Source organism: Scyliorhinus canicula, chromosome 21, assembly GCF_902713615.1.
Source record: "Scyliorhinus canicula chromosome 21, sScyCan1.1, whole genome shotgun sequence".
NCBI lineage: Eukaryota > Metazoa > Chordata > Chondrichthyes > Carcharhiniformes > Scyliorhinidae > Scyliorhinus > Scyliorhinus canicula.
This window is the reverse complement of record NC_052166.1, coordinates 21,188,489-21,201,295: the sequence shown is the minus strand read 5'-3', so window position 1 is coordinate 21,201,295 and position 12,807 is coordinate 21,188,489.

Here is a 12,807-nt window from a genome sequence, read left to right as displayed (position 1 = left end):
CAACCCAAGTGGACGTCTGTGGGTGGCTGGGCCATGTAGCATATGGTAGTCATTACCTAGCTTCCCAATCACACCTTGATGCATGGACACTTTGCCTGAACACTGCGGGAGGCAACACCACATACGCAATAGCCAACATCCGAACACCGAGGAGGTGGAACACAGCTCCAGGGACATGTCCACGGCTAGAGGGTGGGGAAGATGCCTAGAGATGGACCAAGGGTTCGGAGGACAGTCCTCATTGCGGAAGAAAGTGACAGGCATCATACTAGTTGTGCACAAAGGTATTTATCGTGTTTGACAATTTCCCACCCTCCCAATGGTGCTTCCCCATCTCCCACCCCCACCCTCAGCCCCCTCAGCCCCTACCTACTCCCCTACCCCTTCCACCGGTGCCGCCAGTGATCCTCAAGGTGCCTGGCCCTCCTAGTTCTACCACCACGTCTCGGTGCTTCCCCAGATGTGGAGGTGGCCAGCTGTTTACCTCGTCCCATGGCCCCTAATGCCCCTGGCGGGCGTCCTCTGGGGGCTCTGAGGCTGGAGGGCCCCGGCTCACGTCAGCGGCACATATCCGAGTTGGCACCCAGCGCCCCCTCCTCTCGGGCGATGCCCATAAGGCCATGGGGTTCACCTTGGAACAGGGGGGCAGCTGGTTCGTAAACCCGGCTGCCAGTGCATCATCTGGCTGTGTCAGCGCTGGCAGTTCCCCAATGCTCTGCACCATGGTGTTGACACCCTCGACAATGCTCCTCAGTGACTAGGCCATGCTCTGCAGCCCCTCGGCAATACCCTCCTGTGACTGAGACAGGCTCCGCAGCCCCTCGGCATTGCCCACCTCTCACTGAGACAGGCTCTGCAGCCCCTCGGCAATACCCTCCTGTGACTGAGACAGGCTCCGCAGCCCCTCGGCATTGCCCACCTCTCACAGACAGGCTCTGCAGCCCCTCGGCATTGCCCACCTCTCACAGACAGGCTCTGCAGCCCCTCGGCATTGCCCACCTCTCACTGAGACAGGCTCTGCAGCCCCTCGGCATTGCCCACCTCTCACTGAGACAGGCTCTGCAGCCCCTCAGCATTGCCCACCTCTCACAGACAGGCTCTGCAGCCCCTCGGCATTGCCCACCTCTCACTGAGACAGGCTCCGCAGCCCCTCGGCATTGCCCACCTCTCACAGACAGGCTCTGCAGCCCCTCGGCATTGCCCACCTCTCACTGAGACAGGCTCCGCAGCCCCTTGGCATTGCCCACCTGTGACTGAGACAGGCTCTGCAGCCCCTCGGCAATATCCACCTGTCACTGAGACAGGCTCCGCAGCCCCTCGGCATTGCCCACCTCTCACTGAGACAGGCTCCGCAGCCCCTTGGCATTGCCCACCTCTCACTGAGACAGGCTCCGCAGCCCCTCGGCATTGCCCACCTCTCACTAAGCCCGGCTCCGCAGCCCCCCGGCATTGCCCACCTCTCACTGAGACAGGCTCCGCAGCCCCTTGGCATTGCCCACCTCTCACTGAGCCCGGCTCCGCAGCCCCTCGGCATTGCCCACCTCTCACTGAGACAGGCTCCGCAGCCCCTCGGCATTGCCCACCTCTCACTGAGATAGGCTCCGCAGCCCCTCGGCATTGCCCACCTCTCACTGAGACAGGCTCCGCAGCCCCTCGGCATTGCCCACCTCTCACTGAGATAGGCTCCGCAGCCCCTCGGCATTGCCCACCTCTCACTGAGACAGGCTCCGCAGCCCCTCAGCATTGCCCACCTCTCACTGAGACAGGCTCCGCAGCCCCTCGGCATTGCCCACCTCTCACTGAGACAGGCTCCGCAGCCCCTCGGCATTGCCCACCTCTCACTGAGATAGGCTCCGCAGCCCCTCGGCATTGCCCACCTCTCACTGAGCCCGGCTCCGCAGCCCCTCGGCATTGCCCACCTCTCACTGAGACAGGCTCCGCAGCCCCTCGGCATTGCCCACCTCTCACTGAGATAGGCTCCGCAGCCCCTCGGCATTGCCCACCTCTCACTGAGACAGGCTCCGCAGCCCCTCGGCATTGCCCACCTCTCACTGAGACAGGCTCCGCAGCCCCTCGGCATTGCCCACCTCTCACTGAGACAGGCTCCGCAGCCTCTCGGCATTGCCCACTGTGACTGAGACAGGCTCCGCATCGCCTCGTCCATGCACATTTTAGAGCAGGACATGTCCCGCAGAACCTCATCAAGCTCGGCCTGGTACTGGGTGACATCCCCCAGCGAGTTGGACATTCTGTCGAGACCCCAGCCATGGTGCCAATGTCGTGCACCAGGGTCTCCACTGCTGTCGCCACCCTAGCAGTCTTGGCCTCGGTGCCACGTATGGCCAGTGACGTCTCCTGTGCCCGTAGTCTCTGGGACTCCTCCAATTGGCTATGGACCTGTTGGAGTGTCGCTGACATCGCCCTCTGAATGGCCCGGCCGCTCCCTGTCATCTCCATCAGCTCCGGGTAACCCATTTCCACAGGTTCAGGTTGGGACCCAGCTGGGTCCTGGGATCCCGAATCCCTCCACCTGCTGTCTCGCCTGGGGGTTCCTGCCTCCACCCGATGTACATCAGCAGCAGTGTGGTGCTCACCAGCTGGTGCACCAGGAGCCTGACCACTCGCATTTACCACCGAGGTGTGTGTATCTGCACTGGGGGAGGGTGGGGATGAAAGCTTGCCGTGACTATTATGGTGGCATTCTTGGAGCTCTCCTCTGAGGTGGTCTCCTGGGAGGCTGGAGAAGGTGCTGCCCGGGATGGGCCGGTGCCGTCGGCTGGAGGATGTTTGGGAGAATGAACATGTGGTCAGTGGGAGGGATGGGTCAGTCAGTAAAGCAATAACAACTTAGATTTGACAAGTTCTCCGGGTGGTGTCCTGTGGTTCCTCACCTCTGCGGCGTCCGCCAGCCTCCGCGTTGGTGACCGCTCTGTCCTCGGCCACACTGGTCACCTCCAGGGCCCACTATTTGAAGGTGTGAGGATTCTTATGTTCGGCAAGCCAAAGGCAGTCTGGGCCCTCTCCCGGCGATTGTGGGAGAGCTTTAACTGAGGAGACACAGAGAGGACATTGTTACCCACAGGCGTGGTTCACAGTGGTGGGAGGGGAGAATGTGAAGGAGGGGTTGGGGGGGTTAAAGGGGAAGCCATGGAGGAAGGGTTGGGGTGTTGAGAGAGGGGTAGATGCTCCAGTGGGGGGTTGGCTTAGTGTCTACTCACGTGCTGCCCAGTTTAGGTCATTGACCTTCTTCCTACAATGGAGGCCAGTCCTCCTGGTCACACTCCTGGCACTCACAGCCGCTGCCACCCCATCCCAGGCAGCACTGGCTGCCCTATGACAAACCCTCCTGGACCCTCGGGGGAACAGGACATCCCTCCTGGCCTTTATAGCATCTAGCAGCCTCACCAGGTCAGCGTCCCTGAATCTTGGTGCTGATCTCCTCGGCGCCATTGTTGTGAGCTGGCTGGGGTTTGGCTCCTTAAGTGCGGCTTGGCGTTGTTAGTGGGGGACTGGCGAGCGCGATGCCGGTGAATCAGCTGTCAAGTCTTGGTTTGTGGCGAGAAGGCCGTAGGCCTTGTTGAGTTGGACCAATTAACGTTGAATAGCGTTCCTGGCCTTGCTGGGCTGAGCGCTGGGAAGTTTGAGGAAATCCCTGCTTGCTACAACACTTAGGGCTGGATTGTCCGCCCCGCCTGCCGCAAGATCGCCGTGGGCGAGACATGGAAAATGGAAAGGTCCATTGACCTCGGGCAGGATTCTCCGGTCATCGGGGGGCCTCGGATGGAGAATCCAGCCTTAAAAATCTTTCCATAGAATCGCGCCTAACGTGTAATTCCTGCGAGGCACGATCTAGATTGCAATCCACCCACATTTGGGATTTTATTGGGAGTGTGAACTGCGTCCTGAATGAGATGTAAAAGACCTGAAAATGCCAGCTGGTCCCGTAGCTCAGAGATTGGGGCACCCTTTTCAAAAGGTGCCCCGAACTAACGAGCTCCCCAGTCACACCCCCCCCCCCCCTTCTCACCAGCAAAGACCAATACCTTTTCACTGGCAAAGACTCCCCCAATCGCCAGCAACAGGCTGGAGTGCCAGAAGTGGTGTGACCAGGCTGATTCAACAGGCTACCCCCAATCACCAGTACTAATACCCCATCCTCTCAGGTGAACGACACCCCACTATGGTGGCTCCAAACATCCCACCACCTTAATGCCCCACCTTCAGGCAACACCCCCATAATGACCCACCCCTTCAGGTCCTACCTCTTGGCAGTGCCAACTGGCAGTGCCAACCTGAAAGGGTGCCGGGGACATCCCGGAGTACCCCACTGCCTTGTGCCTGAGCTCATGGGTGCTACAAGGGTCTCCAAGCACCCGGCACGATCATCATATCTGGGGCAGAATTCCACGGCCTCCCAGCATGTATCTTGGCCGCCAGAGGCGTCACGCCATTCACTGGCGATGAATTCTCTGCTCCCGAAGCTGTCAATGGGAGTTTTCATTGAAGCTGCCCCACGTTGCCGGGAAACCTGTGTACAGGGATGCGCTGCTGGCAGTACCAGTGAATCCCGCTGCCAGCGAATGGCGTGCCGCTGAGAAACACATGGGTGGGGGTAGAATTGAAGGGCCTTGAGCTTCGGAAACTGTTTGGCGGGTGGTGAAAATCTTGTTTTGGGCATCTCCCGGAATTCTCCCGATATAGCGGGATTTGCGCCAGGCACGAGCTGCCAAAGATTCACCCCCACTATGTTTAATGCCTGTGAGTCTTTTTTGGAACATTTCTTTCTCCTTAATTCAGGCTGAGTGTAAATTCCAAAGCTGATTACACAATGAAACTGATCAAATTGCAATCCGTTTCAGACAATGGGAATTTCCAGTACTCAACCCAGCAGGGCTTGTATGAGTTACTGACGACAGGTCCTGTACGTCTTTGACACTCTCTTGTCCTTGGTCAACTGACTCAGCTATGGGTGCAGAAACAACTCTTGAACTTCACCCCATGCTCATTCTTCATGTTTGAGCCTTTATTGCGAGAGTCAGTTTCGCAAGGCATTTAAACCGAGACCAGCCCTGACTGACAAGCTGGGTGTTTGGAACGGCACTAGTTTTCCTCAGTGAAGTTGCGGTTCAAGCTTCTGTTCAAACCCATCAACATAAAATCCTCAATCAACCAGAGCACAAGAGACAGGAGCAGGGGTGGACCTTGAAGTCATTGCTGTCCAGAAATCTATCAATTTCTGTCTTGAACACATTCAATGATTGAGCTTTCACAGACCCCCTGGGTTAGGAGAATCCCTCAAGATTCACCACCCACTCAGTGAAGAAATTCCTCCTCGCCTCACTCTTAAACGGCCTGTCCCTCATTCCGAGACCGTGTCCCTGGTTCTAGCCAGGGGAAAACATCCACATCCATCCTGTCACGCCCTGTAAGAATTTCGTAAGGTTCAACAAAATCACCTCTCATTCTTCGAAAGTCTGGAGAAAGCAGGGCCGTGAAGACAATCCCACCATCCCAGAGATGCATCTGGTGAACATCTGCTGCACTGCCTCTCTGGCAAGTACATCCTTCCTTAGATAAGGAGACCAAAACTGTCCACAATATTCCGGGTGAAGTTGGACAACGTTTATTTTATTTTCTTGCATTCAAAAATGATTTATGCATTTAAGAGTCATTTCCTGAGCCACAGAAATAAGTGTTTTGTTGAACAGGGTGTCGAGTGAAACACTATGTAACCTGATTTTTAATAACTGAAAATGTTTTTAAGTAATTGTACAGAACTAATAAATAGTTTAATGGTGTACAGTAGTCAAATTCTTAGTAAAGTAAATACTTTTAAATATTTAAATGTTTTAGTGTCATCTTTTAGTATCCTTACTAATAGCTCCAGGGACCCGGCATTGGGTGACTGTGTGGAGTCTGTACTTTCTCCCCGTGTCTCCATGGGTTTCCTCCGGGTGCTCCAGTTTCCTCCCACAGTCCAAAGATGTGCAGGTTAGGTGGGATTACAGGGAGACAGCAGGGTGCAGACTCGATGGGCCAAATGGGCTGGTTTAGCTCACTGGGCTAAATCGTTGGCTTTTAAAGCAGACCAAGCAGGCCAGCAGCACGGTTCGATTCCCGTACCAGCCTCCCCGGACAGGCACCGGAATGTGGCGACTAGGGGCTTTTCACAGTAACTTCATTGAAGCCTACTCGTGACAATAAGCGATTTTCATTTCATTTAATTTCAAATGGCTTCCTTGTGCACTGTCGGGATTCTATCTAAAAACATCAGCTTGCTCTGAAAAGCTTCCTCATACGGTGGCATTGCCAGTTTTGTGGGCATGCTTTTTTGAATCAGTGTTAAAAAGTGTGGAAACTCAATTTGGGTTAACATTAATTTGAACTTGAAATTCCTTGATTTTATACACTAGTTTGGGTGATCGTGGATGAAGGTCATTACTGTCTGTGGGAACTTGCTTTTCCCAAGATGGCCGCCCCATTTCTGACATCACATCAATAACTACACTTCAGAAAGTACTTGCTTTACTGGGTGTAAAACATTTTAGCAGTCCTGCTGTCACAAAAGGCCCTATAAATGTCTCCGATTCACTTACATAATCCACAATCTCCCTGATCTGAGTATTGCAGTAATGCAAAAGACCCAGACTTACGCTCATAAAATACCGATAGTGCAGAAGGAAGCCAATTGGCCCATCGAGTCTGCACCGACCTAGGCCCACTACCCCACCCATCGCCATGACCTCACCTAACCGTTGGACACCAAGAGGCAATTTAGCATGGCCAATCCATCTTACCTGCACGTCTTTGGACACTAAGAGGCAATTTAGCATGGCCGGTCCATCTTACCTGCACATCTTTGGACACCAAGAGGCAATTTAGCATGGCCTATCCACCAAACTTTCACATCTTTGGATTGTGGGGCGAAACCGGAGCACCCGGAGGAAATCCACGCACACACGTGGAGGCCGTGCAGACTCCGCACAGACAGTCACCCAAGGTGGGAATTGAACCCGGGTCCATGGCGCTGTGAGGCGGCAGTGCCACCGTGTTGTCTCAGGCCGCCCAGACATGGAACCATCCCAGTGTGATTCGGGAATAAGCAGAAGAAAACGTGGAGGGAGAGAGAGAGATGAGCAACAGAGTGTGTGCATCTTTCCTCACATCCCAAACGCCAGATCACCCCTGTTGATTTCCACAGATTTCTACCACGTCCTTTTAGCAAACTGCGCTAGTTATTTTCTTTCATTTGGTATGTTGATGGTTTTGGAATATGGGAAATTGGCGACACTTGAACCAATCATTTTACTGGTGTGTGATACTTTCGTCATATTACTGCCCCTGCCAATCCAGTGAAAAATTATTGGCAGGTAACCATTGTCAGCTACCGAGCAATTAGATCTAAATTCGGAAATGAAAGTGGCACCGGTTTGTCTCGGGTGTTGTTCTAAGGGCCCTGCACAAATGACCAGCGAGGGCCTTAATAAGTGAGGAAGGCTGCCTGCCTGTCTGTGTTTTATTTAACTAGTTGCTAGGATGGCTGTATTCCAATCCCTGAGCTGGTGTCTCCCAAGCATCCCTCGACCGACTGATAACAGCTTCACACGCCACTAGAGTGACTGTTGATTGGCGCGAGTGGCATCAAAGATATAAAATTTCCCATTATGACTCCATCAACGACCCAATCGGAAGGAAATTAGCAACACAGTTCGAATAAAGAATTTAAAAGAAGTCTGCAAAAAAAAAAAACCGGCATGAGTCAGAATCTAAACGAAAACAAATGTTGAGCAGACACTTACAGCAGGAGCAGCGATTGTGAAACCATATTCTGGGAACAGGTCAATGGATAGGAAAGAAACTGAACTAAAATGATTCCAGCAGAAACGTACCGATATTTCTGAGAATGATATGTGATGCATGGAATGCAGAATTTCAGCCACGTTCCATTTGCTGTGGACCCACTGGTACCTTTAAAAAAAGTTAATGTAAAGTTTAGATTCAACTTAAAACCCTCTTGCCAAATGCAGGGGTAATAGTGGGAGTAATGTGGAGGGAATGTTCATAATAATCTTTAATAGTGTCACAGGTGTCTTGTTATGCTCTAGGCGTAGCATAAGCGGCTTCCTTGTGGTTCACTTGACAAAGGAAGGATCAGACGTGGAGAAAACTTCAACACGTTTATTAAACTATTTACACTTCTTTTACTCGGGTTCGACACTACTGCTAATCCTACTATAGCTACCCAGACTGACGAACCAGTCTGCTACAATCCACGTGGTGGGAGTGATATTGAATCAACCCTGTGTCTGTACTCACTGACTGTCTCCCACTGGAAAGAGGAAGATCATGCGTGTGGTGTCCTTTATATATGGGTTGGTATAATGCCCTCCTGTGGTCGTGTCACCTCTGTGTGTATCGTGAATACCCATTGGTCGTGGGCCTCACGGTAGCATGGTGGTTAGCATCAATGCTTCACAGCTCCAGGGTCCCAGGTTCGATTCCCGGCTGGGTCACTGTCTGTGTGGAGTCTGCACGTCCTCCCCGTGTGTGCGTGGGTTTCCTCCGGGTGCTCCGGTTTCCTCCCACAGTCCAAAGATGTGCGGGTTAGGTGGATTGGCCATGCTAAATTGCCCGTAGTGTAAGGTTAATGGGGGGATTGTTGGGTTACGGGTATACGGGTTACGTGGGTTTAAGTAGGGTGATCATTGCTCGGCACAACATCGAGGGCCGAAGGGCCTGTTCTGTGCTGTACTGTTCTATGTTCTATGTTCTATGTTCTATGTGTCCTATCTAACTGTTCTATTGGTTGAGTGCCTGTGTGTCATGTCTCTGGTGCTCCCTCTAGTGTCTAGCTAGTCTACATGTATTTACATTAACCCCTTGTGTATTTACAGTGATGCACATCACCACAACAAGTAGATTACATTAACACTGCAATTAAGTTACTGTAAAAAGCCCCTAGTCGCCACACTTCGGCGCCTGTTCAGGTACACTGAAGGAGAAAATTCATAATGTCCAATTCTCCTCACTAATAATAATAAGAATAATCTTCATTAGTGTCACAAGTAGGCTTACATTAACACTGCAATGAAGTTACTGTGAAAATCCCCTAACTGTGTTCATACAAAGGGCATGTTGCCCATGCTGAGGTGTAATGGTCGGGGTGGTCAAGGTAGGGCGAACACTGGGAATAATACTGGGGGTAATAGGCAGCTCTGAGGGTACGGAAATCATCACAGGGAGATAGTGTTGAAAATTCTGGCGATAAAGCCTGTTTATATTGAAGGATAAGGAGGACGTCAGTGATGACATGTGAGAGCAAGTCACACGAAAGGTGGCTCCAGCCAGGGTCTTTGTTTTTTGATCCCTTTTGCCCGTTTTCTGAGGGATATTTGTGTCCAACCCCAGTTGGCTGATCGAGGGAACATTTACTCGATGGAGTTATGTCGAAAGGTTGATTCTAATCAACGAAAGGGTCTGTTTGTTGGTGGGGAAAGTCTAACCTGATCAGGCGGTCATTACGTGATGGTAGCAGACACATTAGAGGGGAAGGCGGTGGTGTTAGTGAATGTATACGCCCCGAATTGGCACGATGGAACATTTTTAAGGCCGCAATACCAGATTTAGATACGCACCAACTGATTTTAGGGAGGGGAATTTCAACTGTGTGCCTGACCCGAAAATGGGTTGTTCCAGGCCAAAGTTGCTGACTCCTTCAGGGATGGCGAGGGTGTTGGCTGCATTCATGGCAGAGACAAGATGTGCAGACCCCTGGCAGTTTATACACCCTGGGGGTAAGGCGTTCTCGTTTTTTTCCCCCGGGTTACAAAGTGTACTCGAGGGTAGACTTCTTTGTCATGGGTAGGACTCTTCTCCTCAGGGTGAAAAAGGCAGAATATTCGGCGGTGGTTATTTCTGACCACGCTCCACACCTGGAGATTGGATATAGGGTTTTTTTAAATAAATTTAGATTACCCAATTATTTTTTCCAATTAAGGGGCAATTTAGTGCAGCCAATCCACCTACTCTGCACATTTTTGGGTTGTGGGGGCGAAACCCACGCAGGCACGGGGAGAATGTGCAAACTCCACACGGACAGTGACCCAGAGCTGGGATCGAACCTGGGACCTCAGCGCCGTGAGGCGGTTGTGCTAACCACTAGGCCACCGTGCTGCCCTGGATATAGTGTTTTTATCAGATATTGGGTTCTGTGCGAATGCCTCTAAAGCTATAAATGAATATGTGGAGTTTAACGAGAATCGAACAGACTCGCCTTCTACCCTGTGGGAGGCGTCTAAGGTGATTAGAGGGGAGATCATATCGTACAAGGTGCACATGAATGGGGAAGTCAAGAAGGAGCATTAGAGGTTCACAGAATTTACAGAGCAGAATGAGGCTCTTTGGCCCATCGCATCTGTACCGGCCCTTGGAAAGAGCACCCTAATTAAGCCCATGCCTCCACCCTATCTCCGTAACCCAGTAGCCCCACCTAACCTTTTGGACACTAAGGGGCAAATTAGCATGGCCAATCCACCTAACCTGCACATCTTTGGACTGTGGGAGGAAACCGGAGCACCCGGAGGAAACCCACGCGCACACGTAGAGAACGTGCCCAGACACACACACGTGGAAGTGAAACCTCCACACTGTCACCTGAAACCAGAATTGAACCCTAGTTCTTGGAGCTGTGAGGCAGCAGTGGAGTGGATAACCAGGTTAGTGGATAAGATCCAGTGGATGAGTGGTTATGCGAGCGACCCAACTCCGGAACTATTGGCATGTAGGAAAAATCTCGAAATGCATTTTAACCTCCTGTCTATGGACAGGCCAGTGTCTCAGCTGAGGCATTTGAAGGGGGTGTGTATGAGTATAGAGAGAAAGCCAGCCGTCGGCACCAAGGTCGCAGGTTCGATCCCGGGAGAAGGTCAGAGGCTCTTGTGAAGGGGGTGGTGTATGAGTATGGGGAGAAGGTCAGAGTCTCTTGTGAAGGGGGTGGTGTATGAGTATGGGGAGAAGGTCAGAGTCTCTTGTGATGGGGGTGGTGTATGAGTATGGGGAGGGGGGTCAGAGTCTCTTGTGAAGGGGGTGGTGTATGAGTATGGGGAGAAGGTCAGAGTCTCTTGTGATGGGGGTGGTGTATGAGTATGGGGAGGGGGGTCAGAGTCTCTTGTGAAGGGGGTGGTGTATGAGTATGGGGAGAAGGTCAGAGTCTCTTGTGAAGGGGGTGGTGTATGAGTATGGGGAGGAGGTCAGTGTCTCTTGTGAAGGGGGTGGTGTATGAGTATGGGGAGGGGGTCAGAGTCTCTTGTGAAGAGGGTGGTGTGTGAGTATGGGGAGAATGTCAGAGTCTCTTGTGAATGGGGTGGTGTATGAGTATGGGGAGAAGGTCAGTGTCTCTTGTGAAGGGGGTGGTGTATGAGTATGGGGAGGGGGTCAGTGTCTCTTGTGAATGGGGTGGTGTGTGAGTATGGGGAGGGGGTCAGAGTCTCTTGTGAAGGGGGTGGTGTATGAGTATGGGGAGGGGGTCAGAGTCTCTTGACTAAGGTTAGGGGGGGGAGGGGGCTGTTGGGTTACGGGTATAGGGTGGATACGTTGACTTGAGTAGGGTGATCATTGCTCGGCACAACATCGAGGGCCGAAGGGCCTGTTCTGTGCTGTACTGTTCTATGTTCTATATGAGGCGCCCAGAATCATAACCGGGTGAAGTAATTATTTTACTTAATATACTATGCGGCCCTTTAAAATTGTGAATTTCTGAATGTGGCCCTTGCATGGAAAAGTTTGCCCACCCCTGCTTTTGACTAAGACCTGGCCCGAAGGTGGGAACCCTGTCTACCGGAGGTAGCTGGGGAGGACCAGACGAAATGAAAGATGTCATTCAATGTGAGACGACTGCTCAATATGGTTCTCACCCCAGAGGCTGTGCCAGAACCAGAGATAATCGTGTCCCTGGACGCAGAAAAAGCATTCGATAGGGTCGAGTGGAGGTATTGAGTGGAGGTACCTCTTGTGGTCTTGGAGAGGTTTGGGTTGGCTCTGGGTTTGTGACGTGGATGCGGTTATTGTACGAGGCTCCTTCGGCCAGCGTGCTGCCAACACCATGTGTTCGGAGTCGTTTCGGCTGTCCTATGTCTCCCCTCTTGTTCGCGCTGACAATTGAGCCATTGGCGAATGCACTCAGGGCCTCAAGTAAGTGTGCGAGGTGGAATGGTACAGTGTGTCCTGTGATGCGGATGACCTTCTGCTATACGTGAGGGATCCGGGGCCAGTTATGTGGGACATAATGGGTATATTGAAGAGCTTTGGCTCCTTCTCAGGATATAAGTTAAATTTAGGGAGGGGTGAGTATTTTGTGGTCAACACTTCTGGGGAGGAGGGGGGGCGATGGAGCCGGTTTGGGGGTTTGCCTTTCCGCCTGGCCGGGACTAGCTTTTGCTATTTGGGGGTCCAGGTGGCTTAGGACTGTGCGCTGCTGTGTAAAATGAATGACACCAACTCAGTGGGTAGGGGACCTGCAAAGGTGGGACAGCATTCCCACCTTTTCAATCCATCAAGGTGAACTTGTCGAGATTTTTGCTTTCATTTCAGTGTCGTCCAGTATTCCTACCCAAGTCTTTTTTCTGGGGAATTAAGTGGTTTATATCGGGTTTCACAAGGGCGGGGAAAACCCCGAAGATTCAGTTGGGTGGTCTTGCCCTGCCAAATTTTACTACTGAGCTGCCAATATGGAGAATGTGTTGGGTAATGTGGAGGCCTGGGTGCAGGTGGAGTCTACGTTGTACAGAGGGTCCAGTTTGGGGGCACTGG